The sequence below is a fragment of the Filicampus tigris genome, chromosome 10 (assembly GCF_054856515.1).
Source record: "Filicampus tigris isolate MCC_2025a chromosome 10, RoL_Ftig_1.0, whole genome shotgun sequence".
NCBI classification, from domain to species: domain Eukaryota; kingdom Metazoa; phylum Chordata; class Actinopteri; order Syngnathiformes; family Syngnathidae; genus Filicampus; species Filicampus tigris.
Window position 1 is genome coordinate 24,054,343 of NC_141226.1, and position 18,070 is coordinate 24,072,412.

Consider the following 18,070-nt stretch of genomic DNA (forward strand, 5'->3'; position numbering starts at 1 on the left):
TGGCTTCCATTTTTAATGTGCATTCTTTACGCGTTCCCCCGGTTTATTTGGACAGCAAATTTGTGGGTGGAGCCCTCCACTAATTGGTATGGGAAACTTGCACCTGTGGTCGACCGATGTTTTGAGAGTCCGGAGCGTCGAAATATTTGGAAGCGGCGGCCCGGCTTCTTGTGTGAAAAACAATTCCAGACGGCATGTGATGTGGAAGATTTTCTGGAACAATACAGCGACGCAGCGGTTAGGAGTTTTCCGAGATTTGATTTCAAAGCGAGGCCCATATAATTTGTCATTCGTCGAGAAGCCTTTGAACCATCTACTTGCTCTCGCACAAGCGGCCTTAAAGACTTCATGGTGGTGCCACCCGTTGCTGCAATGCAATCGTGTCTGATCCACAATGGATGATGTCATGCTTTCCTAACGCCTCCAAACACTTCAGTTCTCTTCATTCAACATTTGGACTGTTAATAAAAATTGCACCAGTCACTATTCAACATGCATAGTCTCGATTCAAGTTTTATCCTTTCAGCAAAAAGAAATCACTCCATTTTCTGTCGTGCTTTTCCTCATCCGTGGTGACCAGGGTACAATCTGCACTGGTTCTCAGTTCCTCACAGGGTACATGTGGATAACCATTCACATTCACACCTATGGACAATTTAGAGTCTTCCAGAAGCCCAATATGGATGTTACCGTACCGGTAAGTCCGTTCTCGACGCCGTTTGGCTGATTCGGACCGACCGGGCGGGCCTGAAATACCGCCGAGAACTCACAGACGCACTGACGAATGCCCACCTCTGTTAACTAGATTGCATTGGAAAGTATTTTCTTGTCATTTTGACCTGCGTGAAACATTATACGAACACTCAACACAACTACTGTAGTTGCTCCTCCTGAGCCTTCGTTCTTTTTATGCCACAATCACAGAATCCGTGTCTATGTCCAATCCGTTGTTGACCACACAAAGATTTGCCATCGCAGGCATTGAACGCTTTTGACATCTTTTATTGTCGGCTCAGACTGTTTTGCGAGCAGCTGGGGATGAAAAATCACTCAAAGCCACAGGACAAATAATAAAATAAAATAGTAAAAATAGTGGCATGCTGTTGTTAGCTCAAAAGGCTAAATTCAGGCAGGTCTAGTAGTAGTTGCTATCGTTGGGGCTACGCTAATGAGGCTAGCGACGCGGTCCTCGTTGCAGTGTTTGTAGTGGATAGTGGAAGTGTCATGTTGTAAGCTTGACTGACTTAGCAACAGTAACTTTGTTTTTTTGTTTCCTTCAGCCGCAAAGTGCATGAATAATTAAGATTATTACGTAGCCGCGCATAACCCAGACTGTTTTTCTTACATGAACTAATATAAAATTCTGGATACCTTATACACAGCTTGATGAGCCAAATTCTGAGGTCATTAACTTTAGACGTTTAACCCAGAGATTGATTTTTTTCCCTTTTTTTTTTCTTTTTTAATTATACATTCAGCGATCCTGTACAATTTGGCTTCTTTCAACTGAAGGACTCTGGAGGGGAAAAAAAAGTAATATATTTCTTATCTCAATGAGGCCTTGACGAGTCTTTCATCCCGCAGCCTCCCCATTGTTCCCTCTGCGTGCCCACGGCCGTGTTTTCACTCCCATTCGTGCAGCTGCACAACTCCCTGCCCAATAACAAACTTAGCAAGTACTTAATTAATCGCTTTTATTTGACATACTCGCAGTTTATCAGCTCGTTTGTCTTTGTAATGTGTGGCTTTATCTTAAATGTTTGAGCTATGTTTAGTCTTGAAGCGCTTCACATTTGTGTCACCATGCTTTGAAATGTAACATGACGTATACCTTTTTTTCTGGACCATACGATGCTGCTGATTATTTTTGCCACTTTGTCGTACAGGTTGTGCTATTTATTGACTTATTTTTGTCAAAATCCATTGCTAATTGTAAGTATTTCTGGGGAACTATTTATTGATATATGTACCGTATATCATATACGTACCGTATATGATATATACGTATATCATATACGGTACATATATCAATAAATAGTGTATGGTATCCATTTATTAATGTAGAGCGCACGTGTGGGGCACATCCATAACGACATTCCCTCCTGTCAGACAAGAGAGGTGACAGGATGGCCAAGCGTATACGTTTATATGTTTCTATATGCATGTTCGTTTGTGTGTGCACGTCCTAGTGCGTCACTCACCTCCTCTGTGGTTTTTCATGGACGAGGGGCACATCTCAAAGTGACTTTGCAGTTCTATCATTAGTGGTGGGCTTTGATGGTCAAATTACAGGCCTCTGTCATTAGGCGTACTGCTCACATCTGCAAGCAGGAGTGTGCCATGAGGTCTCCTTTTCATTGTATGGCACACCGGTCACTCAGCTCCTTATTTAGGATCAGATTGCTCTAAAAAGTAACCAAAGTACGGCATTGTTTGTGTTCAATTCACTTGACTTTGAAGCATTGCATCTCTTTGTCAGAGTAAGAATCCTGTTTGTTTTGATTGTCGTCCTACAAACAATATGGTGGATGGAGTGGAGTTAAGTGTAACATAGTGACATGGTGGTTTTTAGTACTTTAAGCATTGTTGAACGATGGGCAACTTTCAGACAGCAAGCCTTTCATCAAAGTAAGAACCCTATTTATTTTGAACGCTATCCACTGAGATGTGATGGGCGTGGATTATATCAAAGGTCAAATCGGGACACATTTGTTTTTGGTCGTTTCCCGGTGACAACTCGCAAGCAACCTAACATCCCGACAGTAATTCTCAGAATCAAAGGCAAGGACGCTATTAGTTTTGAACGCCATCCAGTTATATGTGACCGTCATGGGTGAGCTCCAATGAGGAAATGTTCTCTCTCAGCATGCTACCGTCAGACACAGTAGGGAAGTGGAGCGTGGTAACTTGTTATTTTAATGATGTCCTCCCGTGTTCATGTGATGGATGTGGGCCACACAAGTGGATATGCATTATGTGCGGCTCCATGCCGGCCAACATCAGCCTCGGTTCGGTCGTGAGTGTTCGTCGGCATGGAGAATGTGAGGACTATTCGTTCAGTTTAATTTTTTAAATTTTTTTTTAAACAGCATCTGGAACTCTTTTTTTTTTGCTAATTGTGTCAGTCCCTCTAATAAAATGGAAAGAAAGTTGAATGTAAAAGATAAAAAAGCAAATACAATCTTGATGACACCTCAAATGGATACCACTTAATTAAACTACGGCCGTACAGTAATAATGAAATAAATACATTTAAAATGAACATCGAAAGCTCATTTTCGCTATAACTATAGTTCAGTTAGTTTTATAAACTAACTGTAAGATGTCATTTCTGTTAGGGTTTTTTACATTTTATTTTATTAAATACATTTTTTTTTTTTCTAATTTTAGTTTTCATTAATTCATTCGTATTCATTAAATACAATAAACTTGGTTCATACGGACACACAGCCATTCAGTCCTCTGGACAATTTGGATAAATCTAACGTGCATGCTTTTGAAATGTGGGATGAAGCTGAAAGGGAACATGCATCACACAAGACCGCCCAGGTGAGATTCAAACCCAGAACCATGTTATATGTTATGTGTCTCTATAGGTGCTGCCAATTTGGTGAGCAACAGAGTCCAAATGGGCCCAGCAGTCATCATTTCAATGTCAATAGAGTCCGGTGTTTTTTTTTCCGAATGGGACAAAAGGAAGGAGGTGTTTATTTGTCTTACAGATCAAGCACTAATTTGACTTCATACAGTATTTTTGTTGTATGTAGTTTTGCACTTGTATACCGTAAAAGAATATTTAAAATATTACTTAAAACAAGGCCTGTATGGGAAACATTTTGCACTCAGAAGTCTAAGGTCGTCACATAAAGGATTGTGTTCACATTTTACTTCATAGCTTTAAATTTTGATGAACCGCCTCTTGGCTACAAGTTTCGGAGCTAATTTGTTATCCCGCGAAAATGAGAACGTGTGTCTCTGGTGGCGACTCTCCTGACTTTATAGAGTGCAGATGTTCCCGTCTTTTGTAATCAACCGATTCGACATGTTGACCCCTAGTGCACTTGAGTTGATATTTAGCTCATAAGGAGGCTTCATCACGCAGAGGGAAGTACAAACGGTCCGCTTTCGATAGCCGTGCTCGATTGACGTCAGGGCTAACGTGGCGTGTCTGCTCATTAATATTACTTTACACTCTGCAGACGTTCCTTTGCTTTAGACATTTAGCTTTGTCCTTCCATCACAGCAAAACAATCAGCAGCCGTCCCCTCCTTCTTGTAATTAGATTCTCTGCAGGGACTTGGCGGGTTACGGAACATGCATACGAGAGCAGTCATGACATGACTTGGACAAATATACGCCGGATGTCAATGACACCATGACTCCGGGCCCTTAAAAGTAAATCCAGGAGAAAATAAGTGGCGGGTAATTTCCTTCGAGATGGGTAAATGATTCAAATGTGCGATGCGCCCTTGAATCGGTGATTCTCATTCAGCGTGACAAGCAAATCAATCCCGTGAAAAGACAGAAAGTCATGTTTCCAGTGTCTGTGGCTGACACTCTGCAGAGCTGCATGCGTGGTTAATTGGTCACGCAGCGGATGAATGACCTTAGGTTTACATGCAGGCGCTGAGGAGACCTTGGAGACGGAGGCCTTCATATGATTGGACTAACACTCAATGATGGTTTGTTATTGTCTTTGGGAATCAGTTTGGGACTATTTCTGCGGTTGATTGAATGAAGCTTTTACCATTTACACATTCAGACCGCAATATCATTATTATATTACCAATAATTCATCCACAAAGGTTAAATAAAAAGCAAATGATTTTCTTTTTCGGGCCTTGATTATTCCAGAGCACAGTAAGATTGAGTAAAATGTTTTAGGTAAACATGAGGGTTTAGAGGTATCGGTTTGGGTTAGACTTCAGGATGCCTGCTCAAAATAAAAAAAAAAAAATCTTCATTGAAGGCATAATTATTATTATTGTTATTGTTTTCATCTTTATTATATCTTTAAAATCTCCACCCCTGGCTGAGGCACAAGCTATGATGGCATGGGAGATTTAGCACCAGACTTGCACTGGGTATGAAAATAGAGACCTAAAGTTCCATGAATAGGGTTTATATTTGAGGTTTGGTTTAGGTGAGGGTGTACGCTCTAGGTTAGGGTTAAGGGCTTAGGTCTCGGGATACGCTTAGTTATTGTTATGGTCAGAGTGAGATTTAAGGGTTTAAGTTAAGGATTTAGGTGGTGTTAGGGTTTACTGTTAGGTTTGGGGTTTTAGTACCAGGGGTTTGGGGTTCTTAAAAGTGGATTTCAAGATTCAGGTTTTAGGTTTAGTGTTTAGGCTCAAAGGTTAGTGTTTGGGTTTAGGTTAATGATCTATTCAATGACCCACGCAAAATTGTCCTATGATTGATCGGTGGCCAAGCCTTTCGTTCAGCTGGGACGGATTGCAGTTCCCCCAAATATTTGACCAGGGTGGGAAAATGGAGGGAAGTCAGTCAACGGCAAAACTCGGACCAAATGATTCCTGGAACACATCCTTGCCAGATGTATTCTCCCCACTGACGTTAGGGTTTAGAGCATGTTTAGGTTTGGACATAGGTTTCATGTTTATGGTTTGTCGGTTAGTAGAGTTTATGCTTAGGGTTAGTTGGTTGACTGGCGACCAGTCCTTCCACCCAGCGAACATCAGCCGGGATAGAATCCAGTTCCCTTGCAACTCCGAACAGGATGAGAAAATGGGGGCAAGTCAAGCAGAACCTGCAGCAACTGGTTCCTCAGGCCTCATTCCTCAAGATGTCTAAGGAGTAGATATATCTCCCCATTCTCCTTCCACCTAACTTGGGCTGCGTCCAACCATGGGTGGAGGAGGCGGAAGCGTGGGGAGCTCCCAGTCGACCGGCGGCAGAGGAGAATCCAGATCCAGCCAGCCGAGGGGGAAGCCGTGTTGCGCGCGGTGAGGTCACGCTCCAGACATCTGCAGCGGGTTCTAATTACGCCAGAACAAGTCGACAACGTCTGACTGCCTTTTGGCGAGGGGATGGGCCAACACAAGCCACTCTCCGCTCGCCGTCGTCCAAGCCTAGAGAATGCCTTCATGCTGCCCAGACCCCCTCATCAACATTCCCCAACAGCGGCTTCATCCTGCATTCAACTCGTATGTGCTCTGAGAAGCTGCAGGTTACAATCCATCAGTCAAGTGTGCGTACAGAACACTGGCCGGAGCAAAGCAAATGTTCTTGCGTAGGACTTTTCACCCAGGGGTGAGAAAAGTATGGCATGTGGGCCACATATGGGCCCCCGCTTTCCAGCCCACCCGTCATTTACATTATCAAGCGTCATGTAGACATTTCCCCCCAGATTTCCTCATTAAAAGGTATTTCTTCATTTTTTTTATTAATTGTCATGAATTTATAAATTCATTTACTGTAAATAAAAAAATTAATTTATATATATATATATATATATATATATATATATATATACCGGTATATAGTTTTGTGCAAAAGTCTACCATAGGCCTCCACAAACTTCATTTTTTTATTATGTATCCTTTTCATAGCATTCATTCTAACAACAGTAAAAAAGGACAGAAAATGTCAACATAATGCTGCTTCCATTCAGATTTCACATCTGCCATGTTTCGACTAGTGGGCCTGCATAGAACATATTCTTGTGAAGAAAATGTTGGGGTTGACTTCCCCTTTAAATACATGGTTCATTAATAATAAGTACATGAATTATAATGGTATTGCTACTGGATCTTCCTGATGTCTGTCCAAACAGTCACAAGAGGAAAAAAGCCAGAGTTGAAGGTTCAGGAATGCTTTATGAGCTCAGCAACCGCGGCGATTTCCACTTGTAGGTAATGTAGGGATGGGAAGGAACCCATCCTTCACTTTAAGCGACTGCCCGAGGAACCGCATGTAAGCTGTAAAGTCCCAGCTCGCACTCATCTATCATCCGCACCCGCTTTGAAGGCTTGACTCGTAAAAACATGGAAAAGCGTCCTTATTTTCATAATTGGACTGATATTTCCTCCCCGCTGACAAAATTAAAGGGTCTCGCGATGGAGACGGCAACAGGAGTAAAATTGCACTTTTGGAGCGGAACCTCTGATTTTTGAGGAAGCCGTAAAGCCAAAGTTGACAGTGATTAACACGAAAAACACGCGTTGCCGTGGCAACCAATCAGCGCGGCGCCGAAAGTCAAAACACCCGCATTACGGTTTGGGTTGTACCTTGAAATTATGTTAATTGTTTACTTCATGCTCTGTGAATAACTGTAATTCCGCTTGAAACACAGTCTGCAAACGGTCCGTGCGGAACCTTGCAGTAAACTTTGCAGGAAGTCAAGGTGAAAAAGGTCAATAAAAACATCACTTTGGAATTGCTTGTATACAAATAGCGGGGTCTCTGCAGTGCCTGCCCACGAATCAAGTGTGCATGACATTTTGACCGCACAGATTTGACTTGATTGTTTATCAAAGCCGCTGGGAGAATTTGTTTGGCAATGGGTCACACGCGTCATACATGAATCCACAAACTCATTGGCAAGTGTCATTTACCGTCTTTGTGTTGAAGTGCTGCCACCACAAGTGAAAAATACATCTACACTTTTGAAATCTTTTGGCTTCTTACTCCAGGCACAAGTATTTGTGTGTTGCCTTGGCACGCCCCACAGTAGAGGGATGCTTGTGAGCAATGAATTATTTGCATGAGACAGGGACTCGCTAAAAAAGAGGGTGTAAAGTGTACTATACTAATTCTTCATACTTGGGATATTTTTCTTGGGTGGTGTGCCGTGAGATTTTTCTTTGTGGAGTTGGTGCCTTGGCTCATTGAGGTTTGGGAAACACTGCTCTGATAGAGTCTCCATTTCTATAGTTTATTTTCCCACCGGGAAAAAAACCCTTAAAGAACCATAATTTTCTCAGTTCATATTTGTTCTTATTCACTCAATTCTTAACTGCCGAGTCCATTTCAACTGTTGCTAACCAAAACAGCAGTATGTAAACATTTAAAAAAAATAATTTTCTTAGATTAATTAAAGTGTGTATTCCAAATAAATTCTCTGTATTCTCAGTATTGGAGATGATCTTGCGTCATGTGGAGATGGCATTTTAACGGCAATTAGCGTAGCAAATGACTCTGACATATGGTCATGCAAGCATGTCTTGTGCATCCATGTTTATGTCCTGCCCAGTTTGCCGCATTTTTTTCTGTTTTGTCCATTTATTTTAGCAGTTTCGCTTGAAATACAATAAACCACTAACGTTGCTTGATTTTAAGAAGAAGCAGAAGAAGAAGCAGAAGAAGAAGAAGAAGCAGGAAGTCCAACCAAGGAACAGGAAGAGGGGAAGAGAAAAATGGCCACAGAGTGCAATCAGGTTGTTGAAATGTGCTAACATATGGAAATATAGAATTAAAAAAGAATATATATGTCAGATATTGATGAGAACCCCTGGATGTCTGGAGATGGGAGATGGAAAAATGTGGATCTTTGTGTCTCCTTGGAGCTGCATGGAAAGTGCTAGCTGACAGAGTGGGAGACATTCAACACAAAAGCTACAGTAAGTTTTATTCCTCTACTCTCCTTGCGTACACCGCTGCATTCATACATTGGGTGGAGTTGAGCTATTGGATATTTTAATGAGTAGCCAATTTGGGGAAACATGTTTACATCATGTAGAAATGTAGTAATTCATGCCGTGCCGATTTAATGGCAAGAGTATCCTGAAGAGGGTCCTGAACATGACTCTCTAAAGGTCACTCAAAAATTCCCCCTGGAAAGTTAGCGAACAAAATAAGCCTCTGGTAGCACATTAACCAATCAACACGTGTGCTGGACATGTCCATCGTGACAGGGCAGCGCAGCGCATGGCATCAAAGTTGAAGGATGGGGAGGAAAGAGAGGGTGCGAGAAGTAGCTGCAAATTAATCTCATCTTCCGATTTCGTCATCCCGCCCCTGTACTACAAAGCCCATCACAAATCCCTCTGTAGTCTGGTGACAGTTTTATATGCACCACACCCTTTCCACTAGGCATGAAAAGCCCCCCGCCCATCATCCTCATCTGGCATGCGTGGTGACTTCAGGGCGCTCGATATACAAGGGGGGTGAAATCCCCTCAAAGCAAAGACGCGACACGTGCGTGACTGTGGACGGAAACTCCACGGCCCACCATCACTGCCGACATGGCTCCTAATGTCAACATTTACCTTCCATTTATTTATGTTAATCAGTCATAAGCGGGCTCTCTCCACACAAAAAAAGGAGGCGGAATTTGATATCAAAATGATTGAAAGCTGGACGGACGCGTATAATTTCATCATGCGCCGGGAATTCCTTCCCCTCCCGAGACGAGGCGCTCATTCCATTGTAATGAATTCTCATGCTCGCCATTCATTTTCAGGTCTTTTCCAAATACGGAGATGCAGAGGTCGCAAAAGTATTCACACACTTTACTTCAGTAGAAGTAGAGAGACTTGTGTTAGAAAAAAATACACACAAAAAAGAAAGTAAAAGTGAATTTTTACTGTCAATGCATTTGCCACAAATCAGAGAGAAAGAGAGAGAGAGAGAGAGAGAGAGAGAGATTGGCATTCCGTCTATGTGATGGATCAGTCCGTCTATCTGTCACCGTTTGGCATAGACGGAAACAGTCCGCCGTTCGTCTGCAGTCCGTCATCAGTCTATTTTTCAAGGCGAGGCCTCGATGGCCGCGGCGTGAGCAGTGAGGAAAATAGTGAGTTGTTGTTGCTGCGGGGGGCATATTTGAGTGAGGGACCGGGTTGTGAGCAGGCTGTGGCGAATTTGAATTGGTTTGATTGGTAGTTTGAAGAATGCACCCAGTATTGGTAATCTGATTGTGAGCTAATACGGGATGGGTGGGACTTTGACAGCACGAAGAAGGAGGAACATATGCTGGCTACAGCAACTTCCGCAATTATATCGCCCTGACAGACGCCGACCTCGGACCCGTCGCTATCAAGCTTCAAAAGAGAGATTGCAGCACTTTCTCCCAGTCTCGCAGTGCCCTCAAATTTACCAACGTTCCGCCGCAAATCACTCTCACTCTTGCTCTTGACGTGGCTGATCGAGGTAAGACATGTACGCTGCTCTCTCCAAATAACTGCGCTAATTAACGTAATAAAACGCAACATTCCGACAGATGGGTCGTGCTATGGTGATGAATACTTTTATTTAAGATAACATGGGTGATTTTGGGCGTGTGTTGTAGTCAGTGGGTAATATTTGGGGCCGTTGTCTGTGGCCGGACTAAGCTAATGTTGCTAACGGCGATTAGCGCTCAGCTAATGCTGCTAACGGCGATTAGCGCGCAATTATTTCCGCTGTTTCTGATCTCCAGGAGGCTGTCGGGAGTTTCACGTCGTGCTAACGTGTCATTATATGCACACAGTTATGACAATTATGGCAACGTGAAGCGAGTTGATTCCAATTCATTGAAACACTGTCACACTATCAAGGCGCAGTGAGTCACAATTTTGGTTGAATTGTCGGCCAGCTTCGTCCGTCATTTGACTTTTTTTTTGGGGGGGGGGTTATTACCTTTCTGTAGGTCGGTCCGCCTCTAATTTTAAACCGACTAAACTTTCACTCACCCCCCACACCAGGTTAATGAGATGTTTCATTTTTCATTCATTATTCTTTGTATTCCATTTAACCTACAGGACTTCATTTTCATTTTCCATAAATTACTTATATTACACGTCATGTCGTTGACGAGACAGGACTCAGCATCCATATGGAGAATTACAACCCGCAGACATTGTGTCCCTCTGTTGAAATGCAGCCCCGTGGCCCTGACACTGTGTTTTAGCGTGAGACAGTCCAGATGGGAAATCCCACACACGGCGCTGTCCTAATGAGCGTGGCGCTATCGCCGCTAAACCGCCGCAATGTGACAGGAAGGAGAGCCTCCATTCATTAGGCTAATGACACTCCGAAGGCGAGCGGGTCAGCGGGGGTGACGACACAGGGCGGCGTAGCGAGCGGATGCTTACTTACTGTTTTGACCTCCGAGGCCCACAATAAACACGCGGCAGCAGCCAAATGAGTCAGTGATTTGTTTGAGGGAACACGTAACTGTTTTGTGTCATTAATATGACAGGCGGCGGAAACAACAGCGCGTACTTGACTTTGTCATGTGCGCACAAGCACACGTCAGCCTGAAATGAGATAAGGGCGGATTTCAAATCAATATGTTCCACTTATTTCCAACATGTCACAACATGAAAAAGACTCTTGAAGTACTCATTACTGCCTATTACTGACTGGTTGCTTATGAATCATATTTGACCGGGCTAGCTGGGTTTTTCCCAAACCGAATGTCTTCGTAATTCAAGGTTCGCCTCTTGCTATCAGAAAGAGACCCAATTCATTTTTATGATTAGGAACAATATGATTTAGATCTATTTTCAATAGTGCATTCCTTCTTTAGGGTTGCAGGTGAGCTGCAGTCTATCCAAGCTGACCTCAAGTGCGAGGTGGAACAGCAAATCCGGCATGGCGACCTGGTTGTCACCTGTTTGACGAAACTGCAGTGCATACAAGAGAGAAACTACGGTATCGAACTCATCGCGCTAGTATCGATTCAATATTGATACTGACTTCATATTGATACTATCGGTATTTGGATCGATCCGGCTATCACTAGTAGTTTTTATTGTAATATACTGTTGCAAGCAACCTCAACACGTCATCCCAAACTCAATAATTAAGGATGCTGCAAAAAAATTAATATAGATGTATTTATTGTGCTTCCATGATACAAAGTATAATATAGTTGGTGGCTTTAGTTGCTCGTAGCTTGCAGCTAGCAGTGGCTACCCGGTTCAATAAGCGAACAGACACTGACACTGAGATGACGGGAGCAGGCAACCCTAAAACTTCCCTCTGACTTTCAGTTTATAGTCTGAGACTGAGAAAATCGTTAGCATTAACTTATCTAGCATGGCTAACTTTTTAAAAAAGAAAACAATTTGTTCTTCATTATTAAGTGAAATGTGTTTTCTCTTGTTGTTTTTTTAATTGTTCTTTAATCAAGCAAAAATATATATTTTTTCTGAATATATTAATTATTCAATAGAATTTTCAGTAGGATATCCGATACTAAAATATTGGTTTTGACTCACGTATGACACAAGATGAAGCTGGGCCACTGCAATTCCTGCACAAATGACAATCACAACAACAACAATACTTACAACCTTACTCAAATGAAATTTCCCTCCCAGAAAGATTGATATAGAATCACATCTGACCAGCATAGAGGTAAAAAATTAGCCCAAAATGGCCTCTCAAAGCCAAAATGTCCAACTTCCTGGTCTTTTCAAACACGGCTTCTTGAGAGTTTTTGGAAGGATTACATGTGATAGTCATGTCTGCCAAATTTCATTTCGCTTAGTGAAAGTGGCTTTGGACTCAGTTTCATTCAGCCATTAGTTGTGTTGCTTGCTACAAACAAGGAGTGGTTGAAATATTGTTCCTGGATATTTTTAGCCTTGAGGCCATGCAGGAGATAGAAGCCTCTGAGAAGGGAAGCGCTGTGTTGATATGCGCTGAGGCGGTGGGAAAAAAAGGCCTGTGTGAACTGTCAGCACCAGATAGACACAGCCATGTGCCACTCGGACCCTCGCTGACCCGCTTCCTCCACATGCACACCGATGGCGAATGAGGAGGAGGGTGCGGGTGGTTGCCCTCAGCTGCAAGTGTAGATAGCGTATTTCCGCAAAAAGTGGCGCATGGGGCGTCATTTTCTCAATTGCAAATGTGGAGGGGGGCATCTAATCTACTCTATGTGTAATGTGTAAACAAGAGTGACAGCTTTTATTTGTACAAATGCATTTTTTATCATTCGTGGCTTGTGTATGGATGACGACGGCAGCTCGGGGCTGCAAGAACTTGTGCGAATTGCGCAAGACATTGACCAATGACTCTCCATACTGTACATACGTCATGGTAATATGTTTCAAATGTGCAGAGATACTTTCACTCAGCATCAGGGCACGACCAATCGCAGGGCAGAAAAAGTCACTTTTGGCACAGTTTACGTGTGTCGTGTGGCTGTTAATGACATAATATCAATTGTGTGAACAATATGGACTCAAATAATTACTGGTACAACCTATTTTATTTTCTGATAAGAAAAATGTCACCAGAAAAATGGTAACTAATGGTAACATATCGTCGCTGTCATGTGAAAAACAGTTATCTCCATTTTTTTTCCATTTTCTTATTTTTACATGAATCATGTTTCCTCGTTACAGACGCATTAAAGTGAAAATTTAAAAAGTTTCCAAAATTGGAGAGAAGTGTTTTTCACAGGACAGCGACGATATGGTAACTGTGATTATCTCAGTCCATACCAACATGTATGGAAAAAGTCTTCTTAAAAACAGTTTACCTGCTTCGCCATTGCTGTTTTGGTTAGCAACAGAATCCAAATGAGCTGACTTGTTAACTCATTAACGTGAACAATGGCGTCAATTAACTGAGACAATTCCATTTTTTAGCCTTTTTTTTCTTGATGGTGAAATTGTTATCTGAGCAAGTGCTAATGTGCTTCAGTGTGTGCCACTTTTTTGGTCAGTAAGAGTTTGAATGGTCTAACTGTCCTTAATGTCTGTGTGTGAACAGTAATCTCTGTGCGTCTCATTATACACATGATACTACCGGTTTAAAAAGTAATCTGAAAGAGTTGACGTGTCTCAGTGCGACTGGGTTAACTTGGTAAAGTCCATCTGTGAATGATAGTCTATGAACTGAGATAGCTACAAATAACCTGCTTTTTTCCAACGGGGAAAAGGGGAGGCGTTTATTTGTGTTAGTGGATGATGACGTGTATTATTCCGGGGCCAGCGCACTCTCCGAAAAACGCCTCCTGGGCCAGGCTTTGGGAAACGACGTCGAGTTGAGCCTTAAATCTGTCTCGCCCACAGCGCAAAAGCCACAATAACACGAGAACAAAACTGCGCTATCTCACTCGGCAGACCGGAGGAGGTGTTGACACGCAGCTTGCGCTCTAATTAAGAGCGCTCCCGTCCAGACAATGGAAAAACGTCTGCTTTAATGAGCCACTCCCGGCTGAACGAGGAGAGCAAATAAAAGGATTTGTTTGCTCAGTGAGTAAGATTTGGAAATGGATGGAAGATGGATGGACCAAGCCCCATGATATCATTCCTTCACTGTAAAGCTCCTGCATGAGCCTCGTCATGATTCATTAACTGTGAACACTGCCTGTCTTTACATCGGAGCTGCACATTTCTTTGGATGGCTGTTTAGTGCAGGGAACGGATGGTAAAGTTGTCACGACAGAACAACATCCTCAATTGGGAATCGTGTATTCATCGAATCGTCGATAGTTCAGACGCTGCATTACATCAACTTTAAAAAAAATTTTTTTTTTACCGATTTTCAAAATGAGAATGACATGGCCCAAAGAAGAATCCTTTAGAATTTGGTTAAAATAGGAAGTATTTTTACTTTTATTAATATTGCGAGTGTCATTCTAGCTACCTTAATGAAAAGTGAAAAATTCAGTTTGTGTACCGGTACATGAACATTTTTTCCTCAAAAGTTTCATGTTTCAATTGAAAAACAATTTCCAATACACAGAATCACAGCATTCATAGCTATCGCTAGATATGCTAATGAGAAGTTTTAACTTTTTTTTAAACATTGAGAAATGGAGTATTTTTCGAGTGCCATTCGAGCAAGCGCAATACAAAAAGTTGTTGCTATTGCAGAAGTGTGTATCACACTGGTAGCCCTTCGCATTAATCAGTAGCCAAGAAGTATCTCCCAGTTTTAAAAAAAAGTTGCTGAACCCTGCGTGAGATAGTTGGGACTACATCAAAATACTTGATTGAGTTTCTCGAAATATAGAGAAACGGTCCAAGGAGAAGTGCTTTTGCAGCATAATGTTGTACAGAGAGGGAATTATTTTTGCTTTTGTAGACATTGCTAAATGGGGCATTTTTAGTGTTTTTCATGTATGCTAACATTGAGGCATATGCAGAAGTTGTTCACAGTGCAGAATCGGAATGGCATGTGTGGCAGTTGAGTACCACTTTTTTGGTGAAGAATTAAGGTTCATATCTACGAATTTACTTTGACTTCTGTCAGTTACAGTCTGCTTGCAATGGGGCCAACTGCGGCAGTGACCCCCCTCCATCTCCAGTAGATGGAGCCGTAGTGAAGGAAAATGTAGTCTTTTGGGGTAGTTGACACCAATTCTGAATTCACATTACCTCCACCTACAGGACTTGAGTGGACAGGACCTTTTTGCATATTTGGAATTTGTTTTGGCTGATGACACACTAACCCTTAACTCGCCGTGCCAGAGCAAAAGTTGGCCTGCACCCACCCACCCACACACACTCACATACACACACACGGATCAAAAGTGGGAATCATGCCCCCGCCAACAGAGATAAATACACACTTCCTCTCTTCCCTTTCACACTGTTTTTTTCCCACACTCCTCGGACCCCCGTGCTGTATAGACAGGCCAGCCTCGGAGGAAACGGCAGAGCCACATCAAGAGGCTCGCCCTGCTTTGACAGGAGGACTCATGCCAGTCAACGAGCCTCCTGCCTTCATTTTGGGGGGTGGCTATGCAGAGTAGATGGTTTTTACACTCTTTTGGACAAATTCAGCATATTCACACCAGATGCCGTCAATCATCTCCTGATGCATGCAACCACATTGTGGCTGTGATTGTGCTAATAATGCTTTTATTAGTTTGTGCTGACGCTTCAGCGCAGCTAGCCTCGTGTTGGCTCAGTGGCTAGTGGAAAAATGTGAGCATTTTGAACTCACAACGACATACCATTTATCCATCAGTTTTCTCTAACGCTTGTCCTCATTAGGCTCGCAGGTGAGCTGGAGCCTATCCCAGATGACTTGGGTGAGAGGCGGGTTACGCCGTGGACTGGTTGCCAGCAAGCCCCGCAAAGACAAACAACCATTCACACTTAAGTTCACACCTGTGGATAAATTGGTCTTCAATGAAAATAACATCACATGCAGGCTTTTGGAAGGTGGGAGAAAACTAGGCTAGCAGAAGCAGATGTGGTAGCCACTTTATTTAACGGATAATACAACTGCGTTACTTACCTTGGGAACAGAAAATAGCGTGCTTCTTAATGTTTGAAGGATTCATCTGACTATGCAGTTATCCACATGGCTTTAGTCTGTGCTTAACCAGATGTACCTGTTAATAGAGCAAAAATATATCAAAAGGATTTTCCTTCCTAACCCTAATGTGCCATTGAACTGTATTGAGTCTGATTGACTTTTTAAATCATCAATTTTTATAATTTGGGATACCATGTATCCAACCACAATCGCGAGTCCACAACACAGAACGATGGCTCAGGATCATCTTTCAGAGATATCGGAGAATTGGGCTGTTGCTGGCTTTGGTTGTAGGGGATGCAAAAGACTCAAATTTGTTGTGCGCGCATCTCGTCAATTGACTCAACAGGCCAAACTTCTGGCATGTAAACGGATTAGCTTCCTCCGAGTCGGTGTATTCTCTAACGATCTATCATGAGCGCTTCCTGATGCTTTAGCTGCTGTTACTCTCACCTGTTTCCTCAATCGGAAACAAAAGCGCTCATTCTCATGGAGTAAATCACACTCTTTAACTTGATGTAGAAAAAAAAACCCATCAGCAAACAAAAACACACGTAAGTGATGTCGGGGAATTCCCTGAGCAGCCACTGTTTTTATATTTTCTTTCTTGGGGGGCGGGAGGTGGGTGGCGGTATCCAAGGCCACCCAAAACAAAATTATGTAATGCTATATTATTATTCCACTACTTTACTACGTATAGGAGGCAATGCCAGATGCTCCTACTAGGGACTTGTGTTGCTTTTCCCAGGTTTTCTGCGCCACATTTTTATGCTCCTCAGGAAATCCACCCATACTCATAAGTTTCTCCACCTGCTTGGAAAAAGATCTCGCCGTGCTTTTCGTTGTGCCTGCAAAGGATCAGAAGCGAGGCTCTTAATGAGCAACAGTAATGCAATGTCGAAAGGAGAGAATGAATCATGCTACTCATGTAGCTTCTGTAACATTTCATGTTGTTTGTGGCATTTAGACAATTAAACAGAACATTCAGTTGAACACTGAATGAATGACTCGTTCTACCCTATTGATCAAAAATTGATAAAGTTACTCTTGACTCATTGTAAAAGTTGAATGTCTTTAAGTCTGGTGGATATACAGTGCACATGAAACCGGGCTACTTCCTTCCTTTCATAGCGTTTTGATTGTTGAGCAGGGAGATCAATTCCCTGAGAAAAATTAATACAACAAAAGTGAAAGAATTCTGGAGCACAATATTTTTGATTGTCAGCTAGCCAACTTCCTGGTTCAGGGAAAATGATCTAAGACTACAGGACTGTACTGTTTTTTGGATGAAAAACGGTAGTGCAACTTTTTGTCTGACAGTTAGCAGGCTATTTCCTGGTTCATGGAGGGTGACACAAGAAAACTGAACTGCACCATTTTCATTCTTGTGAGAGGGGTAATTAGTTCTTAATGACTCATATAGTAAAAAGAGACAATACATTTGCGTACCTTTTTGTTTGTGTATTCTGTTTGTTAACTTTGTCTGGAGCTTTAGCTTGTTAGTAGCATAAGACAACGGGACTATACCCTTGTTGACTGGAGGGGGTCAATACCGCATTGTGACTCAAATAAAAAGAGAAGGAAAAATATTGAGAATGAAGGTGTTTCAATAGACAAACAGTAATGCGAAGGGCTCCATAGTGACTCAAATACCATCCATCCATTATCCATAGCGCTTCTCCTCACAAGGGTCGCGGGCCTGCTGGAGCCTGTCCCAGCTGTCTTCGGGCAGTAGGCGGGGGACACCCTGAATTGGTTGCCAGCCAATCGCAGGGCACACACAGACAAACATCCGCACTCACAATCACACCTAGGGGCAATTTAGAGAGTCCAATCAACTTACCATGCATGTTTTTGGAATGTGGGAGGAAACCGGAGTACCCGAAGAAAAGCCACACAG

At 42.5% G+C, this 18,070-nt stretch overlaps 1 protein-coding gene across 2 annotated transcripts in view; it reads left to right on the forward strand.

The window, feature by feature from the left end:
* Positions 1-9,723: 9,723 nt before the first annotated feature.
* The window catches only part of dhx30 (DEAH (Asp-Glu-Ala-His) box helicase 30), a 92,759-nt gene continuing 84,412 nt past the window's right edge, over positions 9,724-18,070 (forward strand). Inside the window, exons 1-3 of one of the 2 annotated variants that reach the window (XM_086042918.1) lie at positions 9,724-9,754; positions 9,973-10,110; positions 11,471-11,595. The gene's annotated coding sequence lies outside the window, so the exon portion shown is untranslated. Of the gene's footprint in view, positions 9,755-9,777; positions 10,111-11,470; positions 11,596-18,070 lie in introns of those variants that run through there. The other variant, XM_086042917.1, reaches the window with a different exon arrangement.